Source organism: Otolemur garnettii, unplaced genomic scaffold (genome assembly GCF_000181295.1).
Source record: "Otolemur garnettii isolate 467f Iridium unplaced genomic scaffold, OtoGar3 scaffold00008, whole genome shotgun sequence".
Lineage (NCBI taxonomy): Eukaryota > Metazoa > Chordata > Mammalia > Primates > Galagidae > Otolemur > Otolemur garnettii.
Genome location: NW_003852403.1, coordinates 22,948,194 through 22,968,081, shown reverse-complemented (window position 1 = coordinate 22,968,081; position 19,888 = coordinate 22,948,194). Strand labels below are relative to the sequence as shown.

General features: G+C 39.5%; 1 protein-coding gene across 1 annotated transcript in view; it reads left to right on the top strand.

The window, feature by feature from the left end:
• The window catches only part of ARID5B (AT-rich interaction domain 5B), a 183,264-nt gene that overhangs the window by 35,382 nt on the left and 127,994 nt on the right, over positions 1–19,888 (top strand). The gene's annotated exons all lie outside the window — the stretch shown is intronic.

Below are 19,888 nucleotides of genomic sequence, written 5' to 3'. Positions count from 1 at the left end.
ATTAACTCTGCTGCTTGCTTAACTTGGTGGCCTGAGGCACATAATTTAACCTCTCATCCTCAGTTTCCCAGTGTAAAAACTAAGGTCCTGTGACACGTATGATGTAAAGAGTGACTGGCACAGATGAGAGGCTCTGTCATTAATGCTTCTTGCTTTTTCTGAACACTTCCTTCTCCAGTGATTTTTGTGTCTCTCTTGTTTTTTCCCTTCTGTTCCTGTGCCCTTGTGGTGTTCACTGACTTACTCTCCTAGCATTGCTTAAGACCAAAGTTGTTGACCTCTGATTTAGACTAGCCATTTCCTCTTTAGGCAAAGAGGAACTTCACTTTTAACACATTAAGGCATCTTTTTCTTTCATTTGAGCACAGCGCTGATTTTCACAGTCCCATTTTATGCTTTAATGGGACAACTTCCTGATTTTTTTTTTTAACCCAGAACTTAACTATTACAACAAACCTAGGTGATTTATTTTTATTGGCACAAAGAGACTAAATAACACCCTAACTGACTGGGCCTTTCAGGGGACTCTGGTTTGTGATGAGCTGTGTGTGTTTGAGGAAAAACATTAATACTTTCTTGCAGTCTGAGTTTAACCATCAACAGTTTCCTGACATCTTTTGATAGTTGTCAAACGGTAATATTTAGGAGATGGCAGCCTGATTGTCATGGGCACGTTTAGAGAAAATTATTCAACTGATGGTTTTCCTTCTAAAGCCACATAATTGTTAATAGTGTCCCTATACGGACTGGTGTATATGGGGATTTTGTGAACGCACACACAGTGGCGAGTCTTCCTCTGACGTGTGACAGTGCTGAATAATACATCTGTTGTGTGACTTTCTTCATGTATGATCTAAGTTTTTTTACCATTGTCTTATGTTTTCCTTAACCCTAAAACCTTTCTTTTGTTTGTTTGATTTTTTTTTTGAGTTATAGAATATACTGTTACTAATAAAAAATTAAACAGGAAACCCACAGGGGAAAAAAGGATGTGTAGATGGTTAAGCTTGATGTCACACATCTAAACAAGGGTATTTATAGAAAGGTTTATGTTTAAAATTGTGTTTCGCATTGATAGTTTGTTAAGGAACTTGAAAAGATGCCCCATTTCTTAATTCCATCAAGAGATTGAAGAGGTTTTGATCTTCCTGGGTTCTAAAAATAATGTCTATATCTTTTTTTTTTTTTTTTTGCAAATGATTTCAGAAGAAATGGGTTTAGAGTAAATATTCAAAGTACTTGCAGGTGGTTTGGCTTGGAAAAATCTATATTAGTGGTTTTTAAATCTAGCTGTTCATTAGGCTTATAAGGGGAATTTTAAAAACAATGCTGATGACAGGCCAGCTTCCCCAAATTCTTCATTCAGTAGGACTGAGGCCAGGCCAAGGAATGTGGACTGATAAAAGGCTTCCTAAGTGATGCTGAATTTTCTTTTCTTTTCTTTTATGGGTCTTCTTTCAGAGCTAACTCTATGAGTAGTCCTGAGGAAGGGAGAACAGTCAACAGGGTTGATTGGCAGGCTTTCCTCTGGGGGGCAAGAAACACCTACATGGTGCAGTTTTAAAAATGTAAAATGTAAAATGCCCCTTTAAGGATAGAATTTAGGGCCTTGAAATTCTACTCAGTCAGTATGAACTGTGGGGAATTTGAGACAAATAGCTTTTGTAATTGGAATGCACACTGTGTTGTAATAATGTAGAAAGAGAAACAAAAACTTTCCTTAATGTAATGAGTTTCCATTATCTGCCTGATCTAAGCTTGGCTTCCACATGGTGGGGATTTATCCTGGGGACAGGGGGGTGTCATCCTCTGTAGCATTCCTGTCCCAGCAACGTCCCCTCCAGCCTCTTCCTTTCTGTCTGTCACATCACAATATGTGTTGCCTGCACTTTTCTTTCTACACAGTGGTTTTCTTATCTGCCTTTCCCTCGGTCACACTGAAACCACCTCCAGTCCCACATTGTTCGTGGAAGTTCACACACTTATTAGGTTTTTCCTCCTGCGAACCCTTCCAAGTCCTTATTGTTCTGAGCAAAGAACAGCGATGAACTGAGAGATTACTTAAGACCCCCCCCCTTTTTTTTTCTGGTGGAAGTAAGCAAAGAACGGAAAGATCTCACCTTTCTATGGATCAAATAAAACCCCGACATGTTCCTTTTTTTAGCGGGGTTGTTTCATCATGTTAAAAATCAATAATGACAAAATAATTCAGTTGACTCTCCAAAGGAGGGATTTTAAGATATAAAAGCTAATTAAAGAACTCTTCTTGCTTCATGTTGAAGTAGAGTAAGCTCTCTTTAATCCCAGTTTGTGTCACTTCCTGTCTCTCTCTGAATAGTAAAAAAAACAAGAATGTTCTCACAAACGTGTGTCTGCCAACAAATTAATACTTTACTAAGAGAAACTCTGCCCCAAATGGCAGCTTCCAATAACTGCTCTGATTCAAATCACAACTCTCTTGGTTTTTTTTTTTTTTTTTTTTATCCTCTTCCCCTTTGAAGAATCACATTTGGACAATATTGGAAGATGTCGGGTTTGCTTTTTAAAAAATCTCTAGCGTTTTCATTTAAGACTGTAAAGGCTTGATGACTCAAAACTACAGATCTGGATAGTGGAAAAACTAATAATCTTAAAAATCACTTCTGAGATGTGGTAAAGTACCTTCGCCCTCTTTCCTCCTCTCTGTCCTTTTCAAAGAAAGAAAGTTCACTGTGAAACCAAAGCCAATTGTGACTTTACTCAAGTGAGACGTTTTACCTTCTTCCAGACGGTTTCATACTGAAGTTTATAAGAAAAAAATAAAGAAAAATAACTCTGTTAAGATAGAAGGGTTAAGGCATGTATTATTCATAGGCATAACGAAGACAAGAACCTGTTTTTCCAGAAGAATCGGGTTGATTAAATCATTCACTACACAAGCCTCTAGTTATTTATTTTTGTCTTTAGAATCACAGGACTTAGCTTTTGTAACAAAGTGGACTTGATACCCATATTTGGTATGGCAGTTGAAAGTAGGCAAATGAAGAATTATTTTATTTTACGAAATTTTTAGCAACTAAGGAATAGAAACACTATCTGTTAAACATAGCAAAGTTGCATTTTTTATTCCTTGGGCTATAGTTTGAAAAAAAAATCAAATTATTTTATAGAACACTGCTTCTTACAGAGTTCCTTTAAGTGAAGTCTGAAAGCTGCAGTGTAAGCTTTATTGGCCTATAAATATGTCATTATAGTTGGACTACATTTATATGCTTTGGATTGTTGTTTAAGCCAAGAAAATATGTCTCTACAGGTTGACTTTTTATTGAAACCCTTTGAGGCATACAACAGAATGTATTTTAGGCCAAGGTTATTAAAACAGCATTTTCATTTTTTAGCAGCAGACTCATTGTCAATTATGCTGCCACCAACTGTCTGTGGATGGGCAGTTATGAATGGTTTCATCTCCAAGTGTGTCTTTAGAATGAGAAAGAAAAGATAGCGGAATCTGAGCTGAAATCAAGAAAAGATGAAAAGGTTGTGTGGGGGGGTCTGGTTGAATTTAAGGATGGGGGTTCCCTCAGTTCAGATTCTGTTTCTCAAGTCCCAGCGAATTGAGATAGAGCGGCTCCTCCTATCCTTTCTGATATCTGGGAGAAGACAGCATGGTGGGGTTGAAAGGGCAGCAGACAGGATGGCAGGAGAACCCAGGCTCTGCCTGTAGCTCTGACTGTTACTGGAAAAGTCACTGAAAATCACTGTCCGTTTATGCCTTTGGGATCCTTGTGCATAAAATGGGCAATATATGTACTTAGTTTTATCTCGCTGGATTTTTGCAATCAACTGAAAATAAATTATTTCATCTCTGGGGACGCATTTGTGATATTGAAGCCTCAAGTGATGATCTTGTCCTTGTATTATTATGGGAAGGAGGTTCCAGGTGATGGAGAGCTAGGTGGCACAGTGTTAGCTTAGTTGTCCCCTTTGAATGTCCCTATTCACACACATGTGCTAGGGATTGAGGGCGGCTTTGCTGTCATTATTGTCTGCCTCAATAGAAAACCAGTATAAAAGTCCTTCACTTGCTTGGTTCTATGCTATGTTTCATGTAATATGTTACATATGTTTAAGACATATATTAACATACTTATTTTCATTGATAAATATGTGATATCAAATGATACAGAATGTTTTATAATTCTGTAGGAATAAGCTGAGCCATAAGTGACCAGGAATCTCTTAAGTGCTCTTAGTCCAATACTGACTGTAGTCTTTGCTTACAAATTCTGGAGACCTTATATTTAAATGGTTGTTTCAGATTGTCTTTGAGTATGGTGTGTCAAGCAGCTAAGGTGCTGACATTTTGTCATAATTTCCCTCTCAGAGCTCTAATGAATTTATTAGGGTTGAAAACATACTTCTAAAAAATTCCCTCCTTCCCTCCCTCCCTCTCTCTGTCCTTTCCTCATTCCATCCTTCCCTTTCTTCCTTCCTTTCTTCCCAGTTAAATTTTGAACTTATATTAAAGAGTCTTTTGAGGGTATTTGTTGTTCTTATTTTACCTTTAATTTCTGGTCTAATTATACCATTTTCCTGAATACTGAAACTTGAGAAGTTTCTTAGATGATACATTGCTTCATTATTCACTAACCACATGACTATCATGAGCGTGGGGTGCTACAGAACAGCCACCTCATTAAAACAAGTTTGGCCTTTCTGGTATCAAGTTTGAAATAGAAATCAGTTACATAGGGAATTTTATCAAAAAATGTGTAAAGGTGCTTTACAAAGGATTTTCTCACAAGATCCTCTAACAATACTGTTATATTATGGTTTTTACCCTGCCTCTATAAATAACCTAATCACAGCAGAATTAACATCAGAGAAACATCCTCTCCAAGTGCCAACATGGCTCTTTTCTTCCAAACCTTGTCTCATGCCATTGTGAAGTCACAACCCAAAGGAACTTTCAATGGAGCAAGTTTATTCTTCTAAGCACCTATGTCTTAGACATTCAACGTTTTAGAACAGTTTAGTAACAGGATATTTTCTAAGAAACTGGGAACATACACAGAGTAAGATGATTCATTTCATTTAACATTTAAAATTCAGCTTGACCATCAGATCAAATAGTTGAAATTTGGCTTAAAATAATGGCAGAATGAGTGAGTAAAAAGTGGCTCAAATAAGTAACATTTATTTATGTTGGCGCCCCTCAGCCATCTCAGCTATTCCTGCTGAAAGGGAAGACAGTGAAAATCTAATCATGCCTGAGCCAGTCAGCAGTTGGTCGTCAATACGGCTACCCAAGTACTTACACGGCTACCCAAGTACTTACACTGCCTTTGCTCATGAAGGCGCTTCACAAGTTAAGACCCTTTTATTTGGAATTTCTGTTGATTTTGAGGATCTTCCGGTGGGGGTTTTCTACAGCCACAATTGCTTCTTAGAATTCCAGGTTCATTTCTTTGATGATGGACTGGAGATGGATGGAGGAATTTAATTTACTTTTTGATTGGGAGATGAAAGGGCGAAAGTAGGTGGGGGGAAAGGCACAGGACATAACTACAGGAGCCTCAGAAGCTCAGGACATCGGAACTTTTAGTGCTATTTGTAGGATCCAAGTTACCAATATTTACCTGTAGGATGAGCAAGGTAAGAAACTCAGGTTTTTCAGAGCTCTTCGTAACACTGGCAGGCTGGAAGTCGCCTTCGGAGACCTTGGTCCCATGTCGGTTTTCTCCCACCTTTCCTTGTAACGGTCTCTAGAGTCTCTCTTTTCAGTTCTTCCCCAAGACACAGTTGCAAAATTCCTCCCTATCCTGGCTCATCATCTTAGGATGCATTTGGGATGATATTTTACACCAGTCTCATTTATATTGCAAGAGCTCCTTTTTGCTAAGACTCCTAAAGCCAGAATAGGAGTGACTTCTAATGAAATAGAGGCCATGGCACAGCCATCACGCAGGGACAGAGCTCCAAGGAGCTGACTTGTCAACCTGCAGATATGATGCGACACTCGCAAAACTGTTGGACTCTTTTCCCTAGAGCTGGATGACCGTGGCTTTTCTAAACCTCAGAGCAAGAAAGGGGAAATGTGATTCTACATGGTAGATCCTGATATTTACTTAACCTGTTTTTTTTTTTTTTAAATCTTACTTTGTTTTTTTATACAGTGATATGAAGTGAACATCATTTTTGGTGAGTGTGGCAGCCATGGTGACTCAATATGTGCACACGTAATGAGTCACAGTGGCTGCCACCCTCATCAACAACCGTCATACTTCTGTGTTAGCTGCCTTGATGAGAAATGTTAATTTTCCAAAGAACTGTGTCTGGTGATCACCATGTGATGAGAGGATAATGGACGATGAGAGAATAAATTCAATTGTGGTCTTACTCCCTTGCTAACTTTAGTCTCTTGCTATGTACTTTGGGTCTTTTTCTGGGAAAAGTCTTTTATGAAGTCTTGGCTTCATACAAGCTCACGTATTTCCATTATCACATGCCTCCTATTTGCATATGGCAATAAGAGTAAGTCTGCCATGAAGGTCAAATCGGATTGGCCCACAGTGCTCTTTGAAATATCTCTTGAAAATGCAACACTGACACTGCCCCGCGGTGGTGCTTTTAAAATAAGGATTGATTCAAGAGCTCCCTTTGCAGTTGGAGGTACGCAATGCTTTTCTCATTTGATCTTAACTCCAAAATGTTTTTGTTTGCCTCCTACCTCACACCTTATTAGCCACTGCATGGTTGCTGACAGTAGGCCATTATTATAGCTGTTATCACAAGAACATCACCTTGGAACACAAAGCACATACATCCTACACAGTGAGCTGATGTGACTTTTTTCCAAAAGGTTTTGTGAGCAGATGTTTGACTCGGACATTTAGTCTTAATACTCTCTAGTATTGACGCCAATTCTTCTGCCCTGCTCATGTATCTGTTAGAGTACTTGAAATGTGAAGTTCCATTGCAAAATGTTAATTTTCCTAAATGTCAAAGATTCACTCCTCTTCTCTAACATTATGTATTTAAATCTGTAGTTTATACAGGTCGCTGCAGAGGAAAGCTGAGGTCTGGACTTTGAGCCCATTTTAATAAATATATTTATTTAGGCTAGACTGGAATAAGAGTGGGTTTTCCAAGGCTTTCTGAAATGCCTCATGCACAGTAGGGGCTGAGCAAATAGTGCTGCTGATTCGGGGTCTCCTGGTTGTCTAGCCCTGTGTGTTTTCGCCTAGTGTGCTAGGCAGGACTGGTATTACTTCTTTCTTCTCTACATCCCAGAGCTGTGCCTTGCCTAGAACCCTCTTCTTTTGGGCCTTCCCACTTGGGTTTTGAATTTTTAACTATTACACAGTACCTCCCACTTTTCGAAAGCTTCATGTCTATTGAATAAAATACAAATGTTGCAGGCAAGCATCCAATAAACGGTTTCGTCCCAGCCTCCTTTTTGGGGTCTTTTTCATTAAAGAACTTACATTGTATTAGTTTTCTTGCTACTAGTGTTATCCATTTCATTCTGGTAAATGTAGACAATATGGACAAAAAGCAGGAAAATATATGTTGCTTATTTTCCTCCCACCCAGGAGTAAGTGCTGTTCATGCTTGTGTCTGTGCCAACGTATATGAATGCGTGCATTGGCGAGAATTTATATGCATTCACTTTTTCCCTGTGAAAATAAGATCTACTGTTTGACAACCTCCTCCCAACCCCCTTAATTTTCTATAGAGGTATTGTAAATATGCCTCCGTGTTGTAAAATATCCTACACTGTTTTGGTTTTTTTTCTTTCTTTCTTTCTTTCCTTTTTTGGCTACAGAATGTTTCATTACAGAGGTGTTTCATACTTTAATTATTATTGGCCATTGTAGGTGCTTCTGACTTCCACAACCTCTATGAAATTCTTGTAGCTATGTGCATATCTATGACTATTTCCTTAAACATTTGTTGGCGGGCAGGGGGGTTCTGGCTCAAAGTTTACACAGAGTGTTGAGACAGCCTTTCCCTCTCCCTTATCTGCTCTCCCTATGTAAACCTTCTGCTCTAGTCTAACTAGTCTAACTGCTTGGTCTTCTTTCTCTTTAACCGCCTACACCCACTCCCCTGCCTTGCAAACTCTCCAGTATGTTTTGAGTGGCTCATGCCTTTCTACTCTTGGAATGTTTCTCCTTCTAGGACTCGCACCTGTGGGAATTCTCCCTTTCCATTTAAACTTAGCTTAAGCCCCCGAAACCCCTTGTCGGGCTTCCAGCTCGTAGGATTTGCCTTGCGTTATTGTGAGCTCTTATCTTATCGCACTTAATGTCTCTACCACCTTATTGAGCACCTTACTCTGTAACTTCCAGTATAATGCAGTGTCTTTTTTTTCACGTTGTTTGTCTTATCTTCCCAGTAACAATCTTAACTCTCTCGTGTTGGCACTCTAACTTCAAAGTTATACCTAGTAGGTTAAGTAAACACGCGGCCTTTATAATCAGCCTCCTCTGAAATCTCTGAAGTTCTTTGTTCTTCATCTAGTTGGAACACCTATGTGTATTCCAAGGTTAATCTGACTTCTCTTCCAGCACTTCCTAAGACACCCTCTAGTAGAGGGGCTGTCTTCTCGGTACCTGGTAGGAGAAGCAATGTACTTGGGGTATTCAGTTGCTGTTTTGGGTCTAATTAGTAGACAATTTGTCACTCATTCTGGAAAACTTATGGAGCGAGCTTTTGAACATGATTAAAGCCCACCTGCTAGCCTGAGGATTGCAGGTGGTGGTATAGTGACGTGCGTGTGTGTGTGTGTGTGTGTGTGTGTGTGTGGACATTTTACATCTTAATAGTGGTACCTATTAATGACTGTCTTTCTCAAGGGAATCTGTTTCATGTTTCAGGATTACAGTAGAGACACAAATATGCAGGGAAATAAACAAATCCAGACAGGACTTGCCCTGCCTTATCTTCCCTTATTGTCAGCTTGTTTGTAATCTGTCTTTTTTTTAGGTGACAGGTTATTAAGGAGATGGTTTTAGCATGACATCCAGGCGATTACACTGTTTTAATCCTTGCCTCCCTTAAAATGGTTATTTGCAAATCACGGTGGAAGAGATTCTCCACCTTCTAACTGCTCCTTCTGCTCCTTTGGTTCATAAAGAAAGTATTCTATTAGCCCGACAAAAACAATGCTTCATGCCTGGCCTATTCTCTTGATAAGAAATAAAACATTGTTTTCATAGCGGTGCTGATAATAAGGCAGAGTTCAAAGCATGATGAAACATATACTTTTCTAGCAGAGAAAAACCTATAGTTACCTGACTAATTAAGTACCATGTGATGGCTGTGTGTATAAATATAGGCTTTTCACTTGTGCAGCCTCTATGTGGATTTCTTTTCTTTTCTTTTTTTTTTAAATTGAAAATGTTTGCTTACTCCCTCTTGGTTTATATTAATGTTTTCAATCAAAAGTGTTGAAGAATGAGCTGGCATGGAAGCTGCCATCTTGGGACAGCTTCTTTTTAAAAAAAAAAAAATGAAGACAAAAGATTTAATAAGAATAGCAAATTTTTTATATTGTAATTCCTGATACTTCATTTATCTTCCTTAATGAGATAGATGGATAAATATCAATAGATGGATCCGTAGATAAATACATAGACCAAAGGGCAAGAGAAAAGAAAATCAGAGATTCAGAGACCAAGACCAAAGCCCTGACTTACTTTTAAAAGTAATTTCTTCTAGAGCCTTTTAACATTCTGTACACTTTTTACGACTATGAGAATAAATGGAACTCTTAACAGTTGCCTCCAGAATCATTGAAATCACATCAAGAATAAGAACGTGTCCACAGGTTTAAAATTCTGCATTCTGCGTAATAGCGTTCGTGTGTTCCAGTTCTGACCTTGTTCCTCAAATTTAAACCTGTGTGTCCAGCTTCCTGGTTGACCTGCTTCCAGGGGCACTTTCATTTCAGCATCTTCAAAGCAAAATGTATCCTCTTCTCACTTAATGGGACTGCCGTGAGTCTAGCCATCAGGGGCGGTTTCTTTTTGACCCCTATACCAAACTTTGGTGGTCAGTTATGTTGTAGTGGAAAGAGCCTGGACTTTAAAATAAGATGGTTCTTGATTCAGATCCTCGCTCCATAAACGGAAATGGCCTGAAAAATGTTAATCCTGCTTTGATTGCCTGTCCGTCAATCAGTAACACCTGTGTCACAGGACGGGGCAGGTTAGATTAGATTCTGCACATGGGGCACCGAGCACACAGTAGGAACCCTTAGTCAACAATGTTACTTTCCTTTCCTTAGAAGAGTAAACATTTTATAAAATGCCATTTTATTCCCCAATTAGATAAACATAAGAAGAATGCCGACAAATAGGTAGCCGTAGTACGTGATTTCATGCTACTCAGTTCACAAACCTTTGTGTTAGAAGGCATTGTAATTTATTTAGGATTCAATAAGCCAGGCTCCCAATTCCCAAGAGGTCCAGAAAATCTTGAGGGTTATATTTTGAAGTGCTTTTAATGTGATTGTCTTTTAATTTAGTTTTCTGTGCTGGAATTTACCTAAAGTGTGTGTTGTCTTGCAAACCATTTGCTTTTTACTTCCTCCGATGGCTCGTGGATCGTAGTTAACAGTTGATCCTAGTTGGCTAGAAAGTTGAGTGCCAAGAATTCGGAATGTACTTTGGAAGATCCCACGTAAAACATGTATATTAGTGGCCTCCTCAGATGCTTCTCTGGCTGTGAAGTGGCTTATTGAGGCTTTTTGGGTGTAGACAGGTAGGAATGTGATTATGCTGTGGCGGGGGTGGGGGGAGTTCAAACTGGAAAGTTCTTTTGTCTTTGGGATGTCTATTTATTCCAAAAGAAACCAAACCACACTGATGTGGCCAGGGTTTTTAATGCCATTTTCTCTTTGAGATTATAAGTAAGAATTTTATGTTAGAATAGCCTGCATTAGGCTGCAATAACAACATCTTCAAAATCTCAATGGCTTAGCACAACAAATGCTTATTTCTTGTTTATGCACAGTTCATTATCACGTATAAGACTCTACAGAACAATTTCCTATTCTGTAGAGCCTTTGCATTGGACCTCTGCACCAACACATGCTTCCCTGGTCACATAGGAAGGGGAAAAATTAGGTGCAGAGTTAGTTGTGTACCAGCAATGAAATGTTTACAGATTAATAACACGCAGTAAACACGCATCACTTTGGCTCACATCTCATTAATCAGTGAAGCACTTAATTTCATGACCATGTCTTACTTCAAGACAGTGGGAATATAAAATCCTACAGCATTCTTGGAAGGAGAGGGGAATTAGATGATAACAGTAAGTAGTATCTCACACATGCATTTAGGATAATGACAGATATCATAGTCATAAAATCTCAGGGTCGAGAGGAAGTACACATAATCTAGTTCCAGTCTAATGTGACATCTTTCCTGCCCTGACTACATCCTAAATCTTTGTCTGCAGACATTTTGATTAGTTGACTTTGTAAAATTTTCAGTGATTGGGAACGCATTTCTCTATAAGGCAATCCTATTCCATCTTTCACCTATCTTTGTTCAAAATTCTTACTTCTGAAAAATTACATGTGAATGTGCGGCATATAGCATAAACAATTGCCTTACCTGTGGACTAGTATTCCTATTCTATTCCTGTATCAACAGATAAGGCTGTCATCGAATCTCGAATAAGTAAAATTTTTCTTATTCTTTGTAGTATTTCAAATAGTTGAAAATAGTTGCCAGGCCTTCTCACCACTCTCTGCATCTCCAATTCCAGTTTTTCCCTTTGGTGGGTCAAATGCCAGTCCCCCCAGTTCTCCAGTCCTCATGTGGAGTGATTTCTAGTTCCTTCACCTTTCAGGTGGCTCTTACCTGCCAAAACCTAAGCTGTCAAACTGTAACAGCATTCGTCTCTATTTAAATAAAAGGTGATACTTCAGTCTGTTTTCCCCTTTAATATTACATTTTATACATGTTAAATTATAAGGACATATCTTTCCTTACTTCCTTTTCACTTCCAACCCTCCTCCTAGAAGTATGTGTTACAGTTGGTGGTTATTCCTTCATACATCCCGACGTGGATATGTATGTGTGTGTGTGTGTTTGTATATAAATTGTTTTGCTCAAAAGACAGGATCTTATTCTGTGCGTTATTTTGCAATTTGCTTCAGCACTAGCCTCAAGCTCTGCTGTCCAGTGTGGTAGCTCGTGGCTACCATATAGTCACCAATAGCTGTTGAGCACTTGAAGTGTGGCTACTACACGTGAGAGTCTGAGTTTTTAATTTTAATTAATTTCAGTTCCCAATTAAAAACAGAAGCAGTGTAAAATTTTTTTCTGTTAAGAATACCTGTATTGACTACTTTATATCACTTTGCTGAATACATAACATACAAATTGGATATACCAAAAGTGCAAGATGCACCCTTGATTTAAAAAACTTAGAATAAAAAAGGACATATATCACATTAATAAGTTTTATAATGATTACATGTTGAAACAATCTTGTTGATTATTTGGATTATATTGGGTTAAAAAATATATTATTGAAATTAATTTACCTTTTTTCTTTACATTTTTTAACATGGCCACTAGAAAATTTTATTTCATTTGTGTATTTATTTATTTATTAGTATTTGAGATTAATATGAGGGTATGTGTGTTTAGGTTTTGCATTTGTTAGGTGAGGTCCTTGTAGTAGTTGCGTCCCGCACCCAGGAGATGTGCAGGAATTTTTAAATAGTGTATGTGTGGCTCACTTTCTATTTATAGTAGACAGCGTTGCTCTCGAGCAGTGGTTCTCAACCTTCCTAATGCTGTGACCCTTTAATACAGTTCCTCATGTTCTGGTGACTATAAAATTATTTTCGTTGCTACTTCATAACTGTAATTTTGCTACTGTTATGAATTGTAATGTAAATATCTGAAATGCAGGAGACCCCCAAAGGGTTCACGACCCACAGGTTGAAAACCTCTGATCTAGAGAGATTTGGGCAGGTGTGATGTTCAACCCAGTCTTTTATTTTGAGGTAGAATCACTGTTTTATGCATTGAGTGCTTGATAAGGCCAGGCATTTTGTTTGGGGTGGAAGGGATACGAAGGTGAACAAGATATCCATTCCCTGCCCTCAGGCACTCACAGTTTTAGCAGGGCAGACAGATACAGCTATGTTATAAGGAAGCAGTTCGCTCATGGATGAAGTTTTATGCAAAGCGCCCTGGGAATTTGGAAGAAGGTTCTGTGAGTACATACCTTGCCCATGTTCAAACTTGTAAATGCTTGAAGAGCTGGAATTGTGACCCCTGTTTCTTCGGCAGGGGTTATTGAATGTTGACCATACATGATCACTGAAGACATTAGCAGCTTCCATCCCCTGTGCTTTTCTATTCTTCCAGGATATTACTAGAAATGAAGAATCTTGTGATCATCTCTGACTTAGATCTTCTTTTTGAAGGGCCTATTCATTCTACAAGGAACTTGGACTTAGTTCTGGCTCAGAAATCCTGCACTTGATGTTAAATACTGACCTTTCATTGTCCCTGATAAATGCCTAGTGATTCCTATTGAGGCTGTCTGGCTAACAGGAAAAAATACATATATTGAGTATTCCTAGTTGAAATTCCTAATATTCTGCTGAAGCTCTAGCAGTTCCATCCAGAGCATGTTCTGAGAAGTTGAAGGGACGGTAATTAAGCGTAAGCTTAAGGCTCTTTCCTGATTTATTTGGATTTATTGAGTTTCATTTGTTTCATAACTATGAAGACTGTCCGTGCCTACCCATGTGTGCTTTGGCAAGGAAAGGCTGTCATCGAATCTCACACTGTTAAGACTTGATTCTCTCGTTGGGTGTCCTTGATTCATCACTGCAATATTTTCATATCATATTCTTAGGGTATAACCCACAAGCTAAGAAAAAAACAGTTAGCAATTTTAGGTCGTAAATGACAGAACTTTTCCACGAAAATGTCAACTTTCTGCCTGGTTACATTATTCATGTTTACAAATGGGGCTGGCGTGGTTAATAAAATCAATTCATATAAAACAGTTTCTCCTGAAGGCACAGAGTTAGTGGTGGATCTCAAAGAAATCCTAGCGATCACAGTGGGCAGTGCTTCCTTGCTGAATAACACTCTTGTGACATCTCTGTCCCACAAGTAAAGGTAGGAGCGGCCCTGGAGTCTGTTCGGGGGTTCAAGGTGTGGCAAGAGACGTACTGATATTCTCCATCTAACCTCCCTCTCCAAACACTCAAACCTAGGCTATATGCCAGTTACCTAAATGTTGTGCTGGGAAATAATCTTGAGTCATGGGTTCTAAATTAAGAAATTAAACTTCTGTGGGGATGCCCCCCGCCTGCCCAAATCCACATGCTGAATTCTGTATGCCCCCACACATCGCCTTCTCACAGGTTTCTATAGCATGGCGGTTCTCATGGAAGCCTGACGCATTTTCCTGGAAGACCATTCACAGCATTCGTCTGTTTCTGAAAAGGGTCTATTAAAAGGTTATGAAATACCTTTTAAAAATGCCTAAAGGCCACTCAGACATCTCAGCTAAGACTCATTTATTGTATTCTCCTAGTATCCAAGCGCGCGTCATGGGCAGGGCAGGTATTTGGATGCACCTGGTCTATGGTGCTTCACCTTGGTCATCTTTGCAAGGTTACGTAGATGACTTTGAGAGTTAAAGGACACTGCGTATGGACTCTCCACTCAGAAGTTGTTCACATCCACAAAATTTGAATGCACTTGAGAACACTCATGAAGCCCCTCCTGAAATTGGCCCATGTACTCTTGGTTAAGGACTTCAAGATTAATTTCCTCGAAGAGTCCAAGACTCACACTGTGCAGAAGGAATATAAGGACGGTGTGTGTCCACTCCTGAGGTCGATGGGATCTCATTTTCAGTCAGGAGAGTTTCTGGTTTTCATGCACATGTTGGGAAGAAAGCCATGCCTAACTCATCTCAGATATTTTTTATTTTATATTTTCAAATTATAAACCTTGACAGCAGGGCTGGACAGTGAGTAACCTTCATTATCTACTGTTTGAACGGCCAGAGTATGCAGTGCACATGTCCTCCTTAGTTACTGCCTCGGTGGAGTGCTCCAAGGAGCCTCACAACAGTGGGGAGCCCCTGAAAACGCCCCTTTTTATGGCTTAATTTTTATATGCCAAATTTTCATAAAATGAAGATTCCTTTGAAAGCCTTTTGCCTCTGCTAATAGCAGTATGTTTATTATGTGAATCAGTTGACTCGATATTCTAAATATTGATAATATAATGAGTTTTTGTCTCTCGCATAGGGAGCTCTGCTTATTGCTTGTTGGTCTGAATGTGGCTTGTTTCCCATGAGCATGACGTGAGGCCCAAAAGGAGAGACCTTTTCTTTTTTTCTCTGATTAAACTCTCATCTGCCCTTCACACATACTAGATGAAATTACTTACGGAGAAGGAATGACCTCCCACCCCCATTTCCTCAGCACATTGTCAGGCACCTAGTAGGTGCTCAGTACTGTGGGATGAACTTGGAGGCACTATGAGGTAGTGATAAGGGCTAGAAGTCTGGCAGACCTGACCTTGACCCCTGGATTCCCAATTCTAGGTTTCCGAACGTGGGCAAGTGGCAGAGTTTCAATTTCCTCATCTGTAGAATGGGTATAATAAATCCTTCCTCATAGGGATATTGTAGGATTTAATATCGTATAGAATTCCAGGTACTTAGTGCACAGTGTCTGGCGTAATAAAACATTTGATGAATGGTAACATTATTAAAGTCTTAAGCTTTAGACTAGGCTATCCTAGACTTTAGCCATTTATAAAGCAACCTCACGATTTTTGCCTTTTGGATACCTCCCTATTTTATTACTTAACTTTTCTTTCAACTAACTGCTTTTTTAGAGTAGGAAATTTTATATCATTACTGTAAATGGAAAACCTGTATCATCTGCTATAAATAATAGTGAAGATAAATACACAATCCTTAAAATAAAAAATATGTTTATCCATATACCACGTCAAATTGACATGGGTACGACTGGTGTATACCACACTTAAGTCATTTCCTTTGAGGTTTTTCTCTTGGGCAGTGTCCCAACCTAGGTTATTGATAGCACTGAGAACTTCTCAGGCCAGGCAAGCCTCATGTCAACAACAAGCTAGAAAGGGTTGGAACCACTGAATTAATCTATAGCCTCAGAGGCGTAACTGTCACGCAGATGTGAAATCTGAAAATAACCCACCGTGCCCCTGCCCTTTCTGTGTTTCAGTTACTGTGTTTATTGAACACTCATAGATTAGATGCTGTAAGGAACAGTGAAGACATGATTCTTTATCTTTGCCATGACTGGACTCTAACGGATGGTTTAGTACCCAGCCCCTGATTGGGGTACCCAACCCCAGTCAGGGGCTGGGTACTGAGATTGCCCCGAATCTCAACTCTGGGCAGTTTCTGAACATCAATCTCCATAGGGTAAGGGGGAAAGGGAAATTTCCATACTACCAACTGGCCCAAGATGGGTTATTGCATAACTTTTAAAACTGAGTCCTGGATAAATCTAACTTCTGTAGAAATTGCTTAGCCAAAGGTGATTTGCTGAGATTGAATTCTTCAGATTGTCTAGACTGAAACAATCCCCTTGCCCACGCATTAGGTTAATGCTAAGCCAAAGGAAATAGATCCTGCTTTAAGAGGGAGTGTACTTCAGCATCACACAAAAAACAAAGGTGAAGGCTTACATCTGTGTTATGTTGCATCAGTGATGAAAGCACCACTGGAAACAGCCTCATCACCTATACTCCTCTCCTAATCATTTAAATACGTACAGCACATTTTAGGAGGCTCACTAATGACTCTATGGGTACATTGGTAGTCAGAACATTACATGTGGTTTGAGAAATGGGCCTGGATGCATTTGCCAGGCAATCTGATTCCAACAGTGTACTGAAGGCCATCTTCAATTTGACTGCACTTCACTCTGTTATGCTGTGCAAGAAAAAAATAATTCAGCTGAGCATTCTGCCATTGGCTAGAGACACCGCAGTTCTGAATACAAATATTGTAAAGGTAAATGAATCATTAAAAGAACAGCAGCATAAAATATCTGATAAGTGAACTCCTTAAGTTTGGACTAGGATAAATTTTCCCATCTATGAGCAGTACCTTAGTCCATGGGCTAGTCGTATTCATTGTCCATTTAAGTAGCCAAAAACCATTTATGGTCTTATCATAAATGATTGGTATTATGACATCAAGGATATAAATACATGGAGGTTTGGCACTGTCATAATAAACCATAAGAGAAACTACAGCAGTTTCTAATGTTAGTAGAACCTTGAGAAAAATGTAGAGTTATGCTCTCAACACCACAGTTGTGTTTTTTATTGAGAGAGAGAGAGAGTGTGTGTGTGTGTGTGTGTGTGTGTTTTCTCAAAAAATATGCAACCTGGCCCAGCATTTGTAGCTCAAATGGTTAGGACACCAGGCATAGAGACTACACTGAGACTGGTGGGTTCAAACCCAGCCTGGGCCTACTAAACAACAATGACAACTGCAACAACAAAAAAAATAGCCAGGCATTGTGGTGGGCACCTGTAGTCCCAGTTACTTGGGAGGCTAAGACAAGAGAATTGCTTAACCCCAAGAATTTGAGGTTGCTGTCGCCATGGCACTCTACCAAGGGCAACATAGTGAGACTCTATCTCAAAAAAAAAAAAAAAAAAAGCAACTCTTTCCATACAGGCCAATGGAAGTGACTTGAGATTAGGTTCTCAGTTTGTATAATGACTCCTTCAACAAATAGAAAATACATTTAAAGAAAAATAAGATATTCCCTCTGCTCCCTCTTAATTCCCTAATTTCGGATTCTTTCCTTTTGAATGGGTCTTCTGTAGTGAAAAAAAGACAGCAACAAAGGGCCCTGGGCCTCTCAGCAACTTGCCTCTAATTTGGCTGGTTTGTCTCTTATTTAAGATTCTAAAAAAGAGAACATTAATCATTCTACCCTGGACTTCTCTCCCTACCTGTTACTTCCTGATCTGCTATTGGCGCAGGTATTGAAAGAGGCACCAGCCCACACAGACCGGTCACTGTGGCAGGGAGAATGAGACCATGTCCAGTACCGCGGCCTCGTGTTCACGGCTATGCCTCTGTTGAAGATCCACACTGCTAATGTATAGGCCAGTGATGCTGCCGCACAGAGCATCCTAGATCTGAGTAAGGCGCAAGACAATTCTTTGTAAAGCCCATTGGCCCCATAGAAAGTTCCACTGGAAAGGATGCACGCATGCCAGGTGTTGGTGGATGTTGAGAACTGCTTGCTGCACTCTCGCTTTTGGTGCCCACATCCCAGTTTCAGGAGACTGGGCATCTTTGACTACTGGCTCTTCCCAAACTCCTGTGTGCACTTACTAACTGTAATTGTATTTAGTACGTACAAGGCAACAGGGAAGGAATGACCTGTGTGGCCAGCATACCTACAATAGTCAGTTAAGGGAGCTTACGCACAGGGTCGGATGTGCCTGGCCTGGAAAACATTGTCAGGATGTGCTCCAGCGAAACTTTCATTTTGCGCATTTCTGTGGTCCTCAAATCCCTTTTACATTTAAAGGGATTTTACATTTTGAGGTCTGGGGTCAAAAACAAAGTCCAACTTCAGCAGAGAATCAGATGGGGTTTGGGGGGAAAGAATCAGAACATTTACAACTGTAGGGCACAGGCAAGCACCAGTCAGAATGGACCCAGAGCTCAGGGCTAGAACAGCAACCAGGGACCCCTGAAGTGTGTCCAGAATTAACCCTTCCGGGTCTGGACTGTAGGATGTCTGGGAACTCCACAAGAGGATTCAGGGGAGGGAGAGGATGGGCAGGGGCTATTCAGTAACCTCCATGGAAGGCATTTTCAACTGAGGAGGCTGAAGGGCAGCCCTCCTGGTGTTAGCACGTTAACACAGGGGCAGGAATCCATCTAGATATTTTTTGTAGCTTACTGAAATCCCACCCTACAATGCTTAACTGAATAGTGCTCTTCAAAATGCACCAACTAAAAATAGTTTCATCTGCAGTGTGAACATAGTTTCATATTTATACTAGCATCTGGCCTAAGGAATTGAATACTCCACTCTTTAAATAGCTTCACTCCAGCTTTGGAATACTCTGAGAAGAAAATCTCTCCCCCAAACACCTTGTTTACACAGCCATGTTTAAATGCAAACAAGCTGCCTTCTTAAAAGGCACAAGAATATTAATTTGGAAGGTAATGGTGTTTGGGGGTCGTCTTTTGGGGAGGGGTTAAAAAGAGAAAGATTGAGTAGGGAACGAATTTAAAATATGTCCATTTAGTAAAAGATTTCTAAAACATCTACTATGTTTAATTTTTTTTTTTAATTTTCCTGAATCTGATTCACAGACATGTAAATTATGTGTGTAAGTTCAGAGCGCCTTCTTTACCATCGTCTGTGAAGCCTGTTAGCGTGAAGTTCTTGGGGAGAAAAATTTATGCTGCTGTTAATGCCCAACAATAATAGAAATATAAGCCTAGATATACTTTAACTTTTTCTACCCAGCAAATGCTTTGGGGCAGGAAATCATTTGCCAGCAGGCAATGAATGTACTTTTGTTAGTCTTAGGGGGATACTAATGGTTAGTCCCCATGAAGAAAAATGTGAAAATAACACACTAAAAGGTAAACATTACGAATGGATGGCTAATGATTAGCTGTTACAGTCCAAAGGGGCGTGCGTTTTTTTTTTTATAGTTTTATGACCCCTGCCCAGCCTTTATTGAAAGAACATTATATATTCACAATTATATATTTCAGTTATATATGTTCAAAGGAGGAACACATGTGTGTATTCTCCACCTTCATTTGTGGTTTATAGAGAAGGGCAGATTTTAAATGTGCA